Consider the following 14,774-nt stretch of genomic DNA (forward strand, 5'->3'; position numbering starts at 1 on the left):
CAGGGACAGAGCAAATAAAAGGGGCGAGAGTGGGCAGCCCTGTCTGGTCCCATTGTTAATTGGGAACGGCTCCAAGAGTGTGCCATTTGCCCTGACTCTTGCTGTCGGGTTTGTGTATATCGCCGATATCCAGCTCATCATCTTTGGTCCTAGTCCTATGTGTCTCAGGGTGGCAAACATGAATGGCCAGCTGACCCTATCAAATGGCTTCTCGGCGTCTGTGCCAATGAAGACACATGGGGTCTTTGATGACGTGGCTACTTGGATCAGATTCAACACTTTGACAGTATTGTCTCTGGCTTCTCTAGTCGGGACAAAGCCTACTTGGTCGAGGTGTATTAAGTCTGGTAAATGTCGCTGGAGCCTAGCTGCTACTATTTTAGTGAATAATTTAAGGTCAGTATTCAACAGTGAGATCGGGCGGTAGCTACCGCACCGTCCCGGGTCCTTCCCGTCTTTATGTATCACAGCTATCTGTGCTTGTAATGTGGAGATATGCAGTTTCGTCCCTGTGCTCAGGTTGTTAAGAAGGGTCACTAGGTGGGTCCCCAGGGAGGGAAGAAGGGTCTTGTAATAGGCAGTAGTTAGTCCGTCAGGACCCGGAGCCTTACCGGGTTTGGTTGTGCTAAGTGCCGCCGTAAGTTCCTCGAGGGAGATCGGCTCCTCTAAGATTTCTCTCGACTCCGCGGTCAATGTCGGCATCAGTGAGGAGTTTATATAGGTCTCTGTCAGGTCTGTGTCAGGGGTCGGGGGGGCGGCGGGTAGGTTATATAGATTGTGGTAAAAGTCTCTGAATTCTTTAGAGATGTGTTGGGGTGTCGATATCTTCCGATTGCTGTGTGACATAATGTGCGGTATGTAGGAGGATTTGTTTTGCGCGCGAATAGTTTGGGCAAGCATCCGTCTGCATTTGTCGCCGGATTCGTAAACTTTACGTCTACATATTTGCAGAGCCGCTTTGGCTTTAAATTGCAAAAGGTCGGTGACTTGTCTGCGGATGTTATCTAGATCTATGCTTAGTTGTGTCGTCTGGGCCTGTTTGTGTTGTATTTCTAGTGTCTGAAGTTTACCTAGAAGGGCAGTTAATTGTTCGGACCTCGCTCTCTTTAGTCGAGCTCCGTGTTTGATGAGTATGCCCCTGACGACCGTCTTGTGGGCCTCCCACACTACCTCCAGGGAGCAGTCCCGGGTAGTATTCTCATCGAAGTAATGCCCTAGTTCCTTAACCACTTCAGTCATAGTGTCATGATCTTGTAAGAGAGATTCGTTCAGCCGCCAAGGGTGTCTCTGAGTGGATTGCCCCTCTGTTAAAGCGTAAACCATCGTAATTGGGGCATGGTCGGACCACGTAATGGAACCTATCGTGGTGTCCTTAACGGCTGCTAGCTGTCTATGAGGGATCAGGAAGTAATCAATCCTGGAGTAGGACTGGTGGGGTCTGGAGAAGAAGGTATAGTCCCTCTCTCCTGGGTGATACAAACGCCACGCGTCTAGCAATCTGTTGGAATGAAGTAGTGTCTGAATGTTTTTCCGCTGGGTTCCAGAGGTCGAGGAGAGTCCCGTAGAGGTGTCCTCGCTAGGTGACAGAGAAATGTTCAAGTCGCCCCCCAGCACCAACTGACCCTCCATGAATTTAGTCAAGTGTTTTATATGTTTTGTCAGGAATGCATCTTGTCTGTCATTTGGGGCATAGATGTTCAATAATGTAATTTTCGTCTCCCCTATCCTACCTTTCAAGAATAGGAACCGCCCCTCCTTGTCTAGTTTCACGTCACCGTGCGTCCAAGGTACCTTGGCAGATATCAGTATAGACACCCCTCTGGACTTGGTCAGTTCATATGTTGAGTGATATACTGTGGGATAATATTTGTTTTTCAGCATCGGGTATTGGTCTCCCTTAAAATGCATCTCCTGTAGCAGGACAACGTCCGCTCTCAGGCGGCGCATATCATTCAGTAGCATCCTCCTCTTCTCAGGGATGTTTAAGCCCTTAGCATTAAGTGAGACAATTTTCAGCTCGTCCATGTCCGCAGAAGGGGGGAAGAGAGAGTGGAGTCACCGGGGGCAGGGGAAGGGGTAGGTCAGTAAGGTAGTAGGAGAGGCACCGCCCAGGTCCCGGGTGAGACGGGACACGAACGGGGGGGGAGGAAGAAAGGTGAGAACCAGATATAAAGGGAGCTATTACCGCCCCAAAAAGAGAGAAAGAGAGAAAACTTAGAGCAGTAGGCCGTCACTAGGGTGTGCTGTACAGGGTAGAAATTCTAATTTAGCCAAACGGGCTAGAGTGCTCTCCAGCAGGTCACTGGTCACTGAGCACGGTCCTAATTGGGTAGGTGGTTGAACAGAGCCGGCGGAGCGAACCCACCGGCCCTGCCAACCCCCACCGGCCAATCAAACTAGGTAGGTTACATGTCAGCATTGCAATCAAATAAAACAGGTAAATGCAGTAAATTCAGAGCTAGAACACAGAATATCAAACAATTATAGCATATATTAACATTGCAAGGTGCGGCATAAGATCCTGGAGTCCCTCGGAAATGGGAGGGGCACCCAGCATTTACATCCGCCTACAGGGTCCGACTAACAGTCATTCACTCCCCTGATCACAGTAGGTGGGATCATTAACATCTCACATCCCCCCCTCCACCCCCCGCCCCCTTTGAAAACACAGCTACTAGAGCCAACAGTGTGAGGGTTATGTGTCCCCCCCCCAGCCCCGTAAAGCGACCCAGACACCACCCCCACCTCCCCCGGTGCGTCCCTCTCGCTGTGAGGCGGTCCACAGTTTCATCTTCTGTTGGACTACTCGTGTTGGAAGCTCACCGGGTGTCAGGGGTGGAGGCCGACTGGAGCCCAGGCCCCGCAATTCCCAACTTTTTTGAACATGAAAAAATAAAAGTAACCAAATACTACTGGGGAAGCGGAGCTCAGGAGTGATTTCCTTCAGGGCGCGTCCTAACAACGCGGGGGCCCTCCGGGATGCACAGCGTGGTGCGCTAGAGTCAATTTCTGCTCCCTCCCTTGTAAAGTCTGGCGGCTCCTCTACTCGTGGCTTACAGCAGGAGAAGTGGGGGCAAGGCATGAGGGTCCGGGCCAGGCGGGGAGCGGGCATACAAAACACAGAGTACTAGAGTATCTCAATTGGCTCGCTCGACTTTTGGGGGGTTATGATAGGCACATGGGGCACAAGGTGGGGATCAAATGGGGAGTGGACAAGGAAGTAAAAAATAATAAGGGAAAATGTTGTGATCATGGGGTGTCGGCCTCAGGCCTACTCACGTCTCTCATCTCCAGATGGCGCCCGTTGTCGTCTTCTGTTGCCTCTTTGCTGCGCGGGGTGCGCTGCCATTCTGTGCAATGAAGGGCCCGATCTGCCGGCTGGTCGTGGCAGTAGCTGAAGCCAATCGGGGACCTCTATCGATTCCGTCCCCAGAAACCCGAAGAGGGCCGGGAGATCCGCTGGAGTCTGCAGCGTGAATGCCGCGCCGTCCTTCCGAAAGGTAGCTGATAGTGGGTACCCCCATCTATAGGTGTAGCCTCGGTGCCTCGCCAAGTCCAGGACAGGCCGCAGCATGGCTCTGCGTCGCAGGGTTGCTCTCGAGAGATCCGGGAGAATTTTGACTTGTGCATCTTCCAGGAGTACTTCTCTTTGCTCCCAGGCTCTACGGAGGATCTGCTCCTTCTGGGCGAATCTTAAGAGCCTGCACACCACATCGCGGGGCCTATCCGGGTCGGTTGGCTGCGGGCCCAAAGTTCTGTGCGCTCTATCGAGTTCCACTTGCACGGTCGGCTCTTCTAGGATGGAACGGAACAGCTCTTGCAGCTTCTCTCCCATTGCCTCCGTCTCCACCGTCTCCGGTATCCCGCGGATCCGCAGGTTATTACGGCGGCTCCGGTCTTCGACCTCTTCCAGGTGGAGTTGGAGGGTAGCCGCCGCATCTCTGTGTTGGTCCCTGGATCTCTCAAGGCTCGCCACCCGGAGCTCCAGCGCGGTCACCGAGGTCTCACCTGTGGTCACGCGCTCCGTCAGCGTGGAGACCTCCTCTCTCACCTCTTGGAAGTCCCGGCGGTGAGTTTCCTCTAACTTGAGGATAAGGGTCTCCATGTCAGCTCTCGTAGGTAGAGCGCGTAGGAGGGCCCACATGGCCTGGGTCGTCTGCGGGTTCTCCGTGGATTGCGATGGGGCGTCCATGGTGCCCTGATCCGGGAGTGTTGTAGGTGCCTGTCTGTCTGTTAGTTCCAGGGCGTCCGGGCAGGGGTCCCCTGCACTCTGTACGTGGTCTTGTGTCAGAGGTCTCTTTGCAGTGCCTCGTGGCGCTGTAGCGCGGGCCCCGGGAGAGGTGTGTTGCTGGGTCTCGAAATAGCGGTGTAGGTCACCCACGGAGGCACCAGAACGGGTCACTCGGGTAGACACTTTCTTTCCTTGCTTTCTGGTCGATTGCATGCCTGGTCAGATGGTATATTAGCCGGTAGAGGAAGGCTCAGGCCGGGAGCTCAGGTGAAACACGACTTCACACGGCCATGTCCAGGCCACGCCCCCAACATATAGTTTTTACATCCAAAAAGTAGAGGCTAAATGCAAATTTGCCTTAGCAAGGCTTCCTTTAACATACCACTTTATGTATTTGAAGTACATCAATGAAATTACATCTGAGTTTGATAAAGAGTTTTCTGTGAAAGACTTCAATCTAGTAAAGAAATGATTTTTTGCAGCAAAGTTTTGCATCTGGGTTTCTTTATACATAAGAAGTTTGAGTTCTTTTTTGATATCCTTAAAACTTGGAGTAGAATGGGAAGTCCATATTTTAGGGATCATCCTGTGGGCTGTCAGAAGGGCATATGTAATTCCCTTGTGAGCCTGGCAAGGATCCTCCATGATGTGCAGTTGATTGTTTAACTATATCTTTATCATAGCTAAATAGTAGCAGAAATGGGTTTTCAGGATTTTTTTTCAAAACACCATAAATGTAATTAATTACTATAGGATATTCTGTCAGAGTAATGTGTAAATGTATACATATAGGGCCAGATTCACAAAGGTTAGTGGATCTTTAGATCCGTGTAACCTATGTGTTTTAAGATCCGCCCTCGCAAGTTTGTGAGGAAAGTGTCAAATTCACAACACACTTACCTCCAAACTTGCGACGGCGGATCCTAACTCCCCCAGCGGAATTCAAATTCCGCGGCTAGGGGAGTGTCATATTTAAATCAGGCGCGCTCCCGCGCCGGTTTAAATACGCATGCGTCGTCCGGGGAATTTCCCGGCGTGCATTGCTCCCACTGACGTCAATAGGACGTCAGTGGTTGCGACGTGAGCGGGACTTGCGACGCGCGTGTTCGTGAATCGGCGTACGCAAACGACGTAGGAAATTTCAAATTCGACGCGGGAACGACGGCCATACTTAACAATACTTACCCCTGCTTTTAGCAGGGGTAAGTATACGACGGGTACCGCGCTACGGAAACGACGTAAGAACACAGCGTCGGGTCCGCGTACGTTCGTGAATTTCGCGTATCTCGCTGATTTACATATTATTCAGTGTAAATCAGCGGGAACGCCCCCGGCGCCATTTTTAAATAAAAAAAAAGATCCGACAGTGTAACACAGTGTGACACTGTCGGATCTCAGCCCTATCTATGCGTATCTGATTCTATGAATCAGGTGCATAGATAGGACCAGTAAAAATCTGAGATACGATGGTGTATCTGAGATACTCCATCGTATCTCTTCTGTGAATCTGGCCCATACACTATTGTGCAAAATGTTTAGGCAAATGCCATAAAATGCTGTAAATGAAGAATGCTTTCAGAAATAGAGTGTTAATAGTTTATTATATTTTTTATCAGTTGACAAATTAAAACGTAAATGAACAGAAGAGAAATCCAATTCAAATCAATATTTGGTGTGACTACCTAGTTTTTTTTATCCAAAATTTTGTTTTCATTTCAGTAGGCAAAGATAAAAGTTCCAAATATTAAAGAAGATTACACATAAACCATTATTTTAGGTGTGGCAGAGTCTCGTAGATAACGAAAGTTATTTAACCACTTCAGCCCGGGACCATTTTGCTGGTCAACGACCGGGCCACTTTTTACGATTCGGCACTGTGTCGCTTTAACTGACAATTGCGAAGTCGTGCAACGTGGCTCCCAAACAAAATTGGCGTCCTTTTTTTCACACAAATAGAGCTTTCTTTTGGTGGTATTTGATCACCTCTGCGGTTTTTATTTTTTGCGCTATAAACAAAAAAAGAGCGTCAATTTTGAAAAAAAAATAATATTTTTTATTTTTTGCTGTAATAAATATCCCCCAAAAATATATATATATATAAAAATGTTTTCCTCGGTTTAGGCCAATACGTATTCTTCTACATATTTTTCTTAAAAAAAATCGCAATAAACGTTTATTGATTGGTTTGCGGAAAAATTATAGCGTCTACAAAATAGGGGATAGTTTTATGGCATTTTTATTAATATTTTTTATTTTACTAGTAATGACGGCGATCAGCGATTTTTATCGGTACTGCGACCTTATGGCGGACACTCCGGACACTCTTGACACATTTTTGGGACTATTGGCATTTTTATAGCAATCAGTGCTATAAAATTGCATTGATTACTGTAAAAATGCCACTGGCAGGGAAGGGGTTAACACTAGGGGGCGAAGAAGGGGTTAATTATGTTCCCTAGGTGTGTTCTAACTGAAGGGGGGAATGGGACTGACTAGGGGAAATGACAGATCACTGTTCATACATTGTATAAACATAAACATTTTTCCCTCTGACAGGACCGAGAGCTGTGTGTTTACACACACAGCTCCCGGTTCTCGCTCTGTAACAAATGATCACGGGTGCCCGGCTGTGATCGCGCCCGCCAGGCACGCGTGTCGGCACCAGGGGCGAGCAGGGGGTGCGTGCGCTCTTAATGGCTGGAATGCGAAATGACGTATAGCTACATGATTTCGCGCAGCCGAGCCGACCTGCCGCCGCATAACTGCGGCGGCTGGTCGGCTAGTGGATAAAGTAACAGAGTAGTATTTCTAAAGTGTGCTTACACTATATCTTCCATTACTGTTTTAGCAGGTTGTATGGGTTTAAGCATCCTAAAAAAGATTTTATTGTTGCTTAAAAATAGTGTTGGTAATAATAATGTGTATACTTTTTTTGCTAATTACAAAGCAACATTGTTGCCACACATAGTTAAGGAAATAAAAAAGTACGGAGAACTTTCAAACTTTAAAATAAATCCTATAAACACATACATTTTAAATATAGGGGTGGAGAAAAAAGAAGAACCTGCTGCAAAAACAATATCCATTTACGTGGGTGAGAGGGGAGCTAACCTATTTGGGGGTTAAATTGACATCTACAGTAGACGGTCTGTATCTTGCCAACTATATCCCTCTTCTAAATGAGATAAAAACAGTTCTGAAAAAGAATATAACAAGCTCAATTTCAGGGCTTGGAAGAATAAATGTTTTTAAGATAGTTATCCTCCCAAAAATAACATACAAAATTCCAAATGTTACACATAGACATTACACAGAGTTTTTTTAAGATTATTAAAACAATGATGATAAAATATATATGGGAAACCAAAAAACGAGAGTAAACTTTGCAACATTAACAAGAGGAAAAAAACATGAATTAGCAGCACCGGAGATAACTCAATATTACAAGGCCACAATTATTGCACGAATGGTAGAATGGGGAAATAAAGACAAAGAAAAAGAGAAAAAATGGGTTAGAATAGAAAATACTATAAGTAAAACAGCACTTCACAAAAATGTATGGATGCCACGAAAATATAGAGTGTTGGATGTAGACACACATGGACTAACAAAAAATGTTTTCAAAGTATGGGATTTAATTTATAAACAGAATAAATGGATTTATAATTCACCTTTAATTTCACTCACGGAAACTATTTTTTTTATCCCTGGGAACGGGACTCGGTTGGGAAATAAAATGGGGGCAGCACAAATAAAGGATATCATAGACCAGGGAAAGATAAAAACACTATTGGAGATAAAAGGAAAAAACAGGTGGGATATCAACGAATGGGAATATTTTCAATTAAAACATCTGGTAAATTCAATACCCTCACCTATAAGAGATGGAAAGGAATTAACAGCACTAGAAAAATTATGCTTTCTACAAACTCCACTAAGGCATGTGATATCAAGAGTATATCGAATCCTGACAGAATTGAAGCTACAAGGAAGACCCTTTTTTTATAGAGAAATGGGAAAAAGAATTAAATAAGAAATTCAATGACCAACAAGTTGAAAGAATAATAGCATCCGTACATAACACTGCAACCGACATGAATACAATTGAAATGAACTACAAGTGCATTTCGAGATGGCATAGGACACCCAAAGTGATCCATAAATATAATAAAGACAAAACGCCATTATGCTGGAGAGAATGTGGATAGATTGGAACAACTACACATATATGGTGGGACTGTCCAAAGATAAAGGAATACTGTCAGGAAATCTGGGAACACGTGGAAGTAATAACTGGAAAAAGGATATCTAATAGCATACACGCGTGTGTGTTTCATGAACCAACAGAATTAAATATAAGCTATAGGAAAACATTAATTCCACCATTGATAAATGCCGCAAAAGGATTGATACCAAAAAATTGGCTAAGTACAAAAAAAACTGAGATAAAAGAATGGTTCGAAAGAGTGGAAAACTATAGTAAAATGGAATATCTATGCAGTAGTGATGTTGGCCAACTTAATACGTATAATAGAAGATGGAGGCTATGGAAAAACTTCAAATCATCGGAGGAGTACTTGGAAAAAATAATAGATGACCACAGAAGATGAAAGAAGATAAAAAAAGGAAGGAACAAACCATTAGGGGATAAGGGAGGGAGGGGGGTAGGTATGGTTTTATAATTAAACTTGATAGATAAAATAATATACAATAGGGGGAAAGAAGGGAAAAGGGGGGGAAGGGGGAAGGAAGAAAAAAAACACAAATAAAAATACAATGAAGTTAAAGATAAAATACAAAAATCATCTTTTGGAAAACCACAAATGATGCAAAACCGAAGAGACAATACTAATGAATGAATGAAATCATAAGCAAGTCTCTTGCTGTGGTTGAGTCTGAAAAAAAAAAACATTGTTGCCACACCAACACAGGAAGCTAACCTAAGCAGTACTAACCAAAAAAGCAAACATTTATTATATTTTAGCTTACCAAGACCTTAGATGTGATGCCTGCATTATTTTTATTTTTTAGGCCTTATTTTTTTTTTTACTTTCACTCATGATCCTGTCATTAAGTCTGTTGTTTTGTAACAAAAAAAGCTGTTCTGCAGATTGAGGCCCCGTACACACGGTCGGATAAAACCGATGTGACTGGTCCGTCGGACCGTTTTCATCGGTTCACCTCTGAAGTGGCCATACGGCCTGATATATGTACACACCGTCAGTCCAAAATCCGATCGGGTCAGAACGCGGTGACGTCAAACACACGACGTGCTGAATAAAACTAAGTTCAATGCTTCCAAGCATGCATCGACTTGATTCTGGGCATGCGCGGGTTTTGAACCGATGCTTTTCTGTACTAACCATCGGTTTGGTCCGATGGGGCAGCGGTCCATCGGTTCGGTTTTGAAGCATGTTTTAAAATTTTGGACCGAAGGAAAACAGACCGATGGCCTATACACACGGTCGGTTTGGTCCGATGAAACTGAACTTTGGTTCATTAACATAACATTTTTGGGCTTTGGGCTTAATACTGCATTAGGTTAACTTAATTGTCAAGATGCACTTAAAATTAAGTACTGCAGCATATATATATACATATAATTATGTATATTAAAATCAAAGTGAAATAATTATGCAGCAAGCTAGTCCATTTTGCTGAAATTTAAACAACTCAAAATGGTCCTCCATAGTTTGTATGTCCCCCAAGTGCTTGCATGCATGCCTGACAACATCAGGGCATGCTCCTAATGAGATGACGAATGATGTCCTGGGGTATTTCCCCCCAGATCTGGACCAGAGCATTACTGAGTTCCTGAACAGACTGAGGTGCAACCTGGTGGCACCGGATAGGCCGAAACATAATGTCCCAGAGGTATTCTTTTAGATTTAGGTCCAATGAGCGTGGGGGCCATTCAATGGTATCAATTTCTTCATCCTCCAGGAACTGTCTGCATGCTCTCGCCACATGAGGCCAGGCATTGTCATGCACCAGGAGGAACCCAGGACCCACTGCACCAGCGTAGGGTTTGACAATGGGTCCAAGGATTTCATCCCGATACCTAATGGCAGTCAGGGTGCCATTGTGTAGCCTGTAGAGGTCTGTGCAGTCCTCCATGGATATGCCTCCCCAGACCATCACTGACCCACCACCAAACCGCTCATGCTGAACAATGTTACAGGCAGCATAAAGTTCTCTGCGGCTTCTCCAGACCCTTCTTATGTCTGTCACATATGCTCAGGGTGAACCTGCTCTTATCTGTGAAAAGAATGGGGCACCGAGTGCAGACCTGCCAATTCTGGTGTTCAATGGAAAATATCAATCAAGCTCCACAGTGTCTGGCAGTGACCACAGAGCACACTAGAGGACATCGGGCCCTCAGGCCACCCCCATGAATTCTGTTTCTGATTGTTTGGTCAGAGACATTCACGCTAGTGGCCTGCTGGAGGTCATTTTGTAGGGCTCTGACAGTGCTCATCCTGTTCCTCCTTACACAAAAGAGCAGATACCTGCTGATGGGTTAAGGACCTTCTATGGCTTTGTCCAGCTCTCCATCCTCTTGAGACTGTGCTGGGAGACACGGCAAACCTTCTGGCAATGACACGTATTGATGTGCCATCCTGGAGGAGTTGGACTGCCTGTGCAACCTTTATAGGGTCCAAGTATCGCCTCGTGCTACCAGTAGTGACACTGACCCTAGCCAAATGCAAAACTAGTAAAAAAACTGTCAGAAAAGATTGCCACCAAATGTGAAACATTGTGCCTCTGCTTTGTTTACAGTATGGATCACTAGTTTGCGGGTACCATCTGAGAAGATTGTCAGGAGTAGCATACCAGTGCGTAAGTATCTTATATGAGGTTGCTTGGAGTCTCGTACTAATGGAACTTTTCTGTGCCAATATACAGGAGTTTTCCAATGTTTAGATACTTATACCAATAGTTTGTTCCCAGTGGTATTTAAAGGTATCACACTACATATTGATTATCTGTTGAAGCCACAAATATACCAACAAAATGTTTTTGTCATACTTCTGAAGCTTTAAGACAATGTGTTTCAAATTGTGTAGAAGTTTTGGAAAAAATGCTTTTGTTTATGATTGGTAAGATAATTACATAACTGCAGGTACATTCATTGGGGAATCAGATGGCCACTGCGCACCTCTTGTAAAGCTTCTTTAGTTCTCATCACATCAATTTGTACACAATGAAAGGCTAAAAGGGGGAAGCCGTTTGATGTGTCAAGTATCAATCTGTTATGCAGACCTGGAAAAAATTCTGGGTTGTTGGCTATTGGTGTGAGAGAGCCTAGTGTTGAAGCTATGTTGAAGGTAGGGGAAGCAGTATGGAACACCTGCAGTGTAGCACCAATAAGCGGGTGTTGTTTTAGTTGGGAAGGGTAGTAGGATAATTGTATCCATGGAAGAAGTGGTAATAAAGTAAAAGAGCTTTAGAGTGCTGTCCAATCATAACAATTCCAGTCCAACACCCTGGGAAAGCTGTGTGGCATAATAATAGCATTTGAATTTAAAGAGACCCATCACACCAGCATCCTTAGACCTTATGATTGAATAATAGTTAACACATGGGCCCGGATTCACAAAGCACTTGCGCTGACGTATCTCCAGATATGCCGCGTAAGTGCAAATATGCGCTGTCGTAACTGTGCACTGTACCCACAAACTAAGATAAGCCTAAAAACAGGCTTAATCCCGCCGACATAACTTGCCTACGCCGGCGTAGGGTGGGCGCACATTTATGCTGGCCGCATGGTGGCGCTGACATTGATTAGCCATTCAAATATGCAAATGAGGAAAATACGGCGATTCACAAACCTGCGTCCGCCCGACGCAGGCTACGAGAGGTGCACGTAAGTTGTACGTCCGGCGTAAAGTTAAGCCCCATAAAGGAGGTGTAACTCAGCAGCAGACATGTAAAGGTCTGCATTAGGGAACATAAGCCGGCGGTTTTTGCATAGTTTACATTGGACGTGTGTCTGGATGGGCGTAGATTACGTTCATGGCGTAGGCAGTGATCCGGCGTATCTTAGGTAGTTGTTCCGACGTGGTTATGAGCATGCGCACGGGGATGCGTCCATGACACGACGCATGCACAGTTCGTTCAACGTACTTGTATGGCTCTCAAACCATCATTTGCATGGGGTCACGCCTCATTTGCATGGCTCACTCCCGCTTCCACCTACGCCGACTTATGCCTTCGAAACCCAGCGCAGTTTTGGCACCATTGGCTTTGTGATATCCATGCTTGCCTCTAGCGTACATTGAGATGCGATACGGCGGCGTAATGTGCGCCCGTTCTCTGTGAATCTGGGCCATGGTTTCTTATGGGCCCAAACAAATTGGTGCTTAATGTACTGTAATAGTTTGAAAAAATTAAGTGAGATCTTAATCCGAAGTGCATGCATACAATACAAAAGTCTAGGAAGGATTGTAATTTTAATAATTGCAGATCTTTCAAACAAAGAAAAATTATTGGAATGCCAAGTTTTTAAGTCCGATTTGATATTTCTTAGCAGAGATAAGACATTTTGGCTATATAAATCATCCAGGTTTGAAGAGAGCCAAATGCTTAAATATTTCAGAGCATTTAGCTCCCATTTAAAGAAAAACAGGATTGTTTTTTCGAAATTTAGCGTTTACATGGGGAAAGGTAAATGCCCCTGATTTAGTATACAGTACTTTTGAAAACCCTCTAATAAGTTGGGAATGGATGTATGAGGATGTGTTAAAAAACAGTAGGTCATCTGCATAAGCAGCTTTTTTTAACTGTTTCCCTGCTGCGGGGAAACCACATATTGATTTGTTTTGATTTATTGTTCTGACAAAGGGCTCTAAAGTTAAAGGGCCAGATTCACAAAAGAGATACGACGGCGTATCTCCTGATACGCCGTCGTATCTCTGTTTCTAACTATGTGACTGATTCATAGAATCAGTTACGCATAGATAGGCAGAAGATCCCACAGGTGTAATGGACTTACACTGTCGGATCTTAGGATGCAGTACCGCCGCCGCCGCTGGGGGGAGTAAACCAGTGTCGGGTATGCAAATTAGGAGTTACGGCGATCCACAAAGCTTTTTCCTGTTGTTACATCGTCGCAAGTGTTAGATTTCCGTCGCAAAGATAGTGCACCTTTAACATGGTGTAAAAGTACTCCACCATGTTAAAGTATGCCTGTCTTTCCCGCGTCGCTTTTGAATTATTTTTAAAATTTTTAATCTTCCCGGCGCAACTCTTTTTTCACGTCGCGATTCACAAAACGTCGGTGCTTCGTAATTTCGCGCAAAGCACGTCGGGAAATTTGCGACGGGAGCATGCGCAGTACGTCTGGCGCGGGTGTGCGCCTAATTTAAATGGTACCCACCCCATTTGAATTGGACCGCCTTGCACCGGACCTGTTTACGATACACCGCCGCAAATTTCCAGGTAAGTGCTTTGTGGATCGGGCACTAAATCGGAAAAATTGCGGCGGTGTAACGTAAACCAGTTACGTAAAATTGCGCCCGCTCTACGTGAATCTGGCCCATAATTACTAATAACTGAGAAAGAGGGCATCCTTATCTAGTACCATGTTTTATATATATTGTGTCTTTAATTTTGCAGTGGGCGATCAATAAAGAGTGGAGATCCATAACATCATTTTATCCCAAAGACCTATATGGGAACATGTTGCAAACATGTAAGAGATTTTAAGCTATTTTACTCAGTATGTTGATTGTTCAATCATTTAAGTTTGCATACTGGCAAAAGTGAGCTCGGGAAACACCTGTATTATGCTGCTTCACAGTTTAAAACACAGACCTACCTGGGCTGCTGTTTAAGCTCTTTTTTTTGGATGTACCAAAATGTACTATATCATATGAGAACCTTGCATCTGGGATTTGAAAGGGATCAAATAAATTACCAATAGAGTCAACAGTTTTTTTTTTTTTTAAATTACCCCTTTTCAACTTCACTATTTCATTATTTAATGGCCATTGGAAAGTGTGAAAGTTGTATTCTTTTTTTTCTCCTGAAAAATAATACTAAACATGTTCCCAACCATCAATAAATGAAGGGTTCGTTTAGTTAGGTCACAGAACGTACAGTTCTCTGGAGGGCAAGATAGCTTAACAATTCAATGTCTTCTTGGCAAAGGAAAATAAAGGTATTAGCATGTGAAAGAGACATAGAACACATCTTACACTATAGCTTAAAATATCTCAAAATCCAATTATCCCTCCAAGCATCAGTATTCTAACTGCAACAGGTCTTTGGATGTGTTGAAACACCTGGCAGTATATTTTTTTCTCTGCCAACACAGGCACATCAGAAAAGGTGTGGATTTTAGGATAACAGCATGGAGCTTTACGCTTGGGGCAGTGCCAGGAAAATGTGACACAGCTGTGTATATGCACTTCCTGAATTAGTCAGCTGTTTCTCCAAGGATTTACAGTGGGTTTTCCAAAAACACTTACATTCTGCAATGCACTTACATTATGTACTTAAAAAAATCCTACTTTCTGATTGTATTGTGTATGATTTCCAG

The sequence above is a fragment of the Rana temporaria genome, chromosome 1 (assembly GCF_905171775.1).
Source record: "Rana temporaria chromosome 1, aRanTem1.1, whole genome shotgun sequence".
In the NCBI taxonomy this organism is placed as follows: domain Eukaryota; kingdom Metazoa; phylum Chordata; class Amphibia; order Anura; family Ranidae; genus Rana; species Rana temporaria.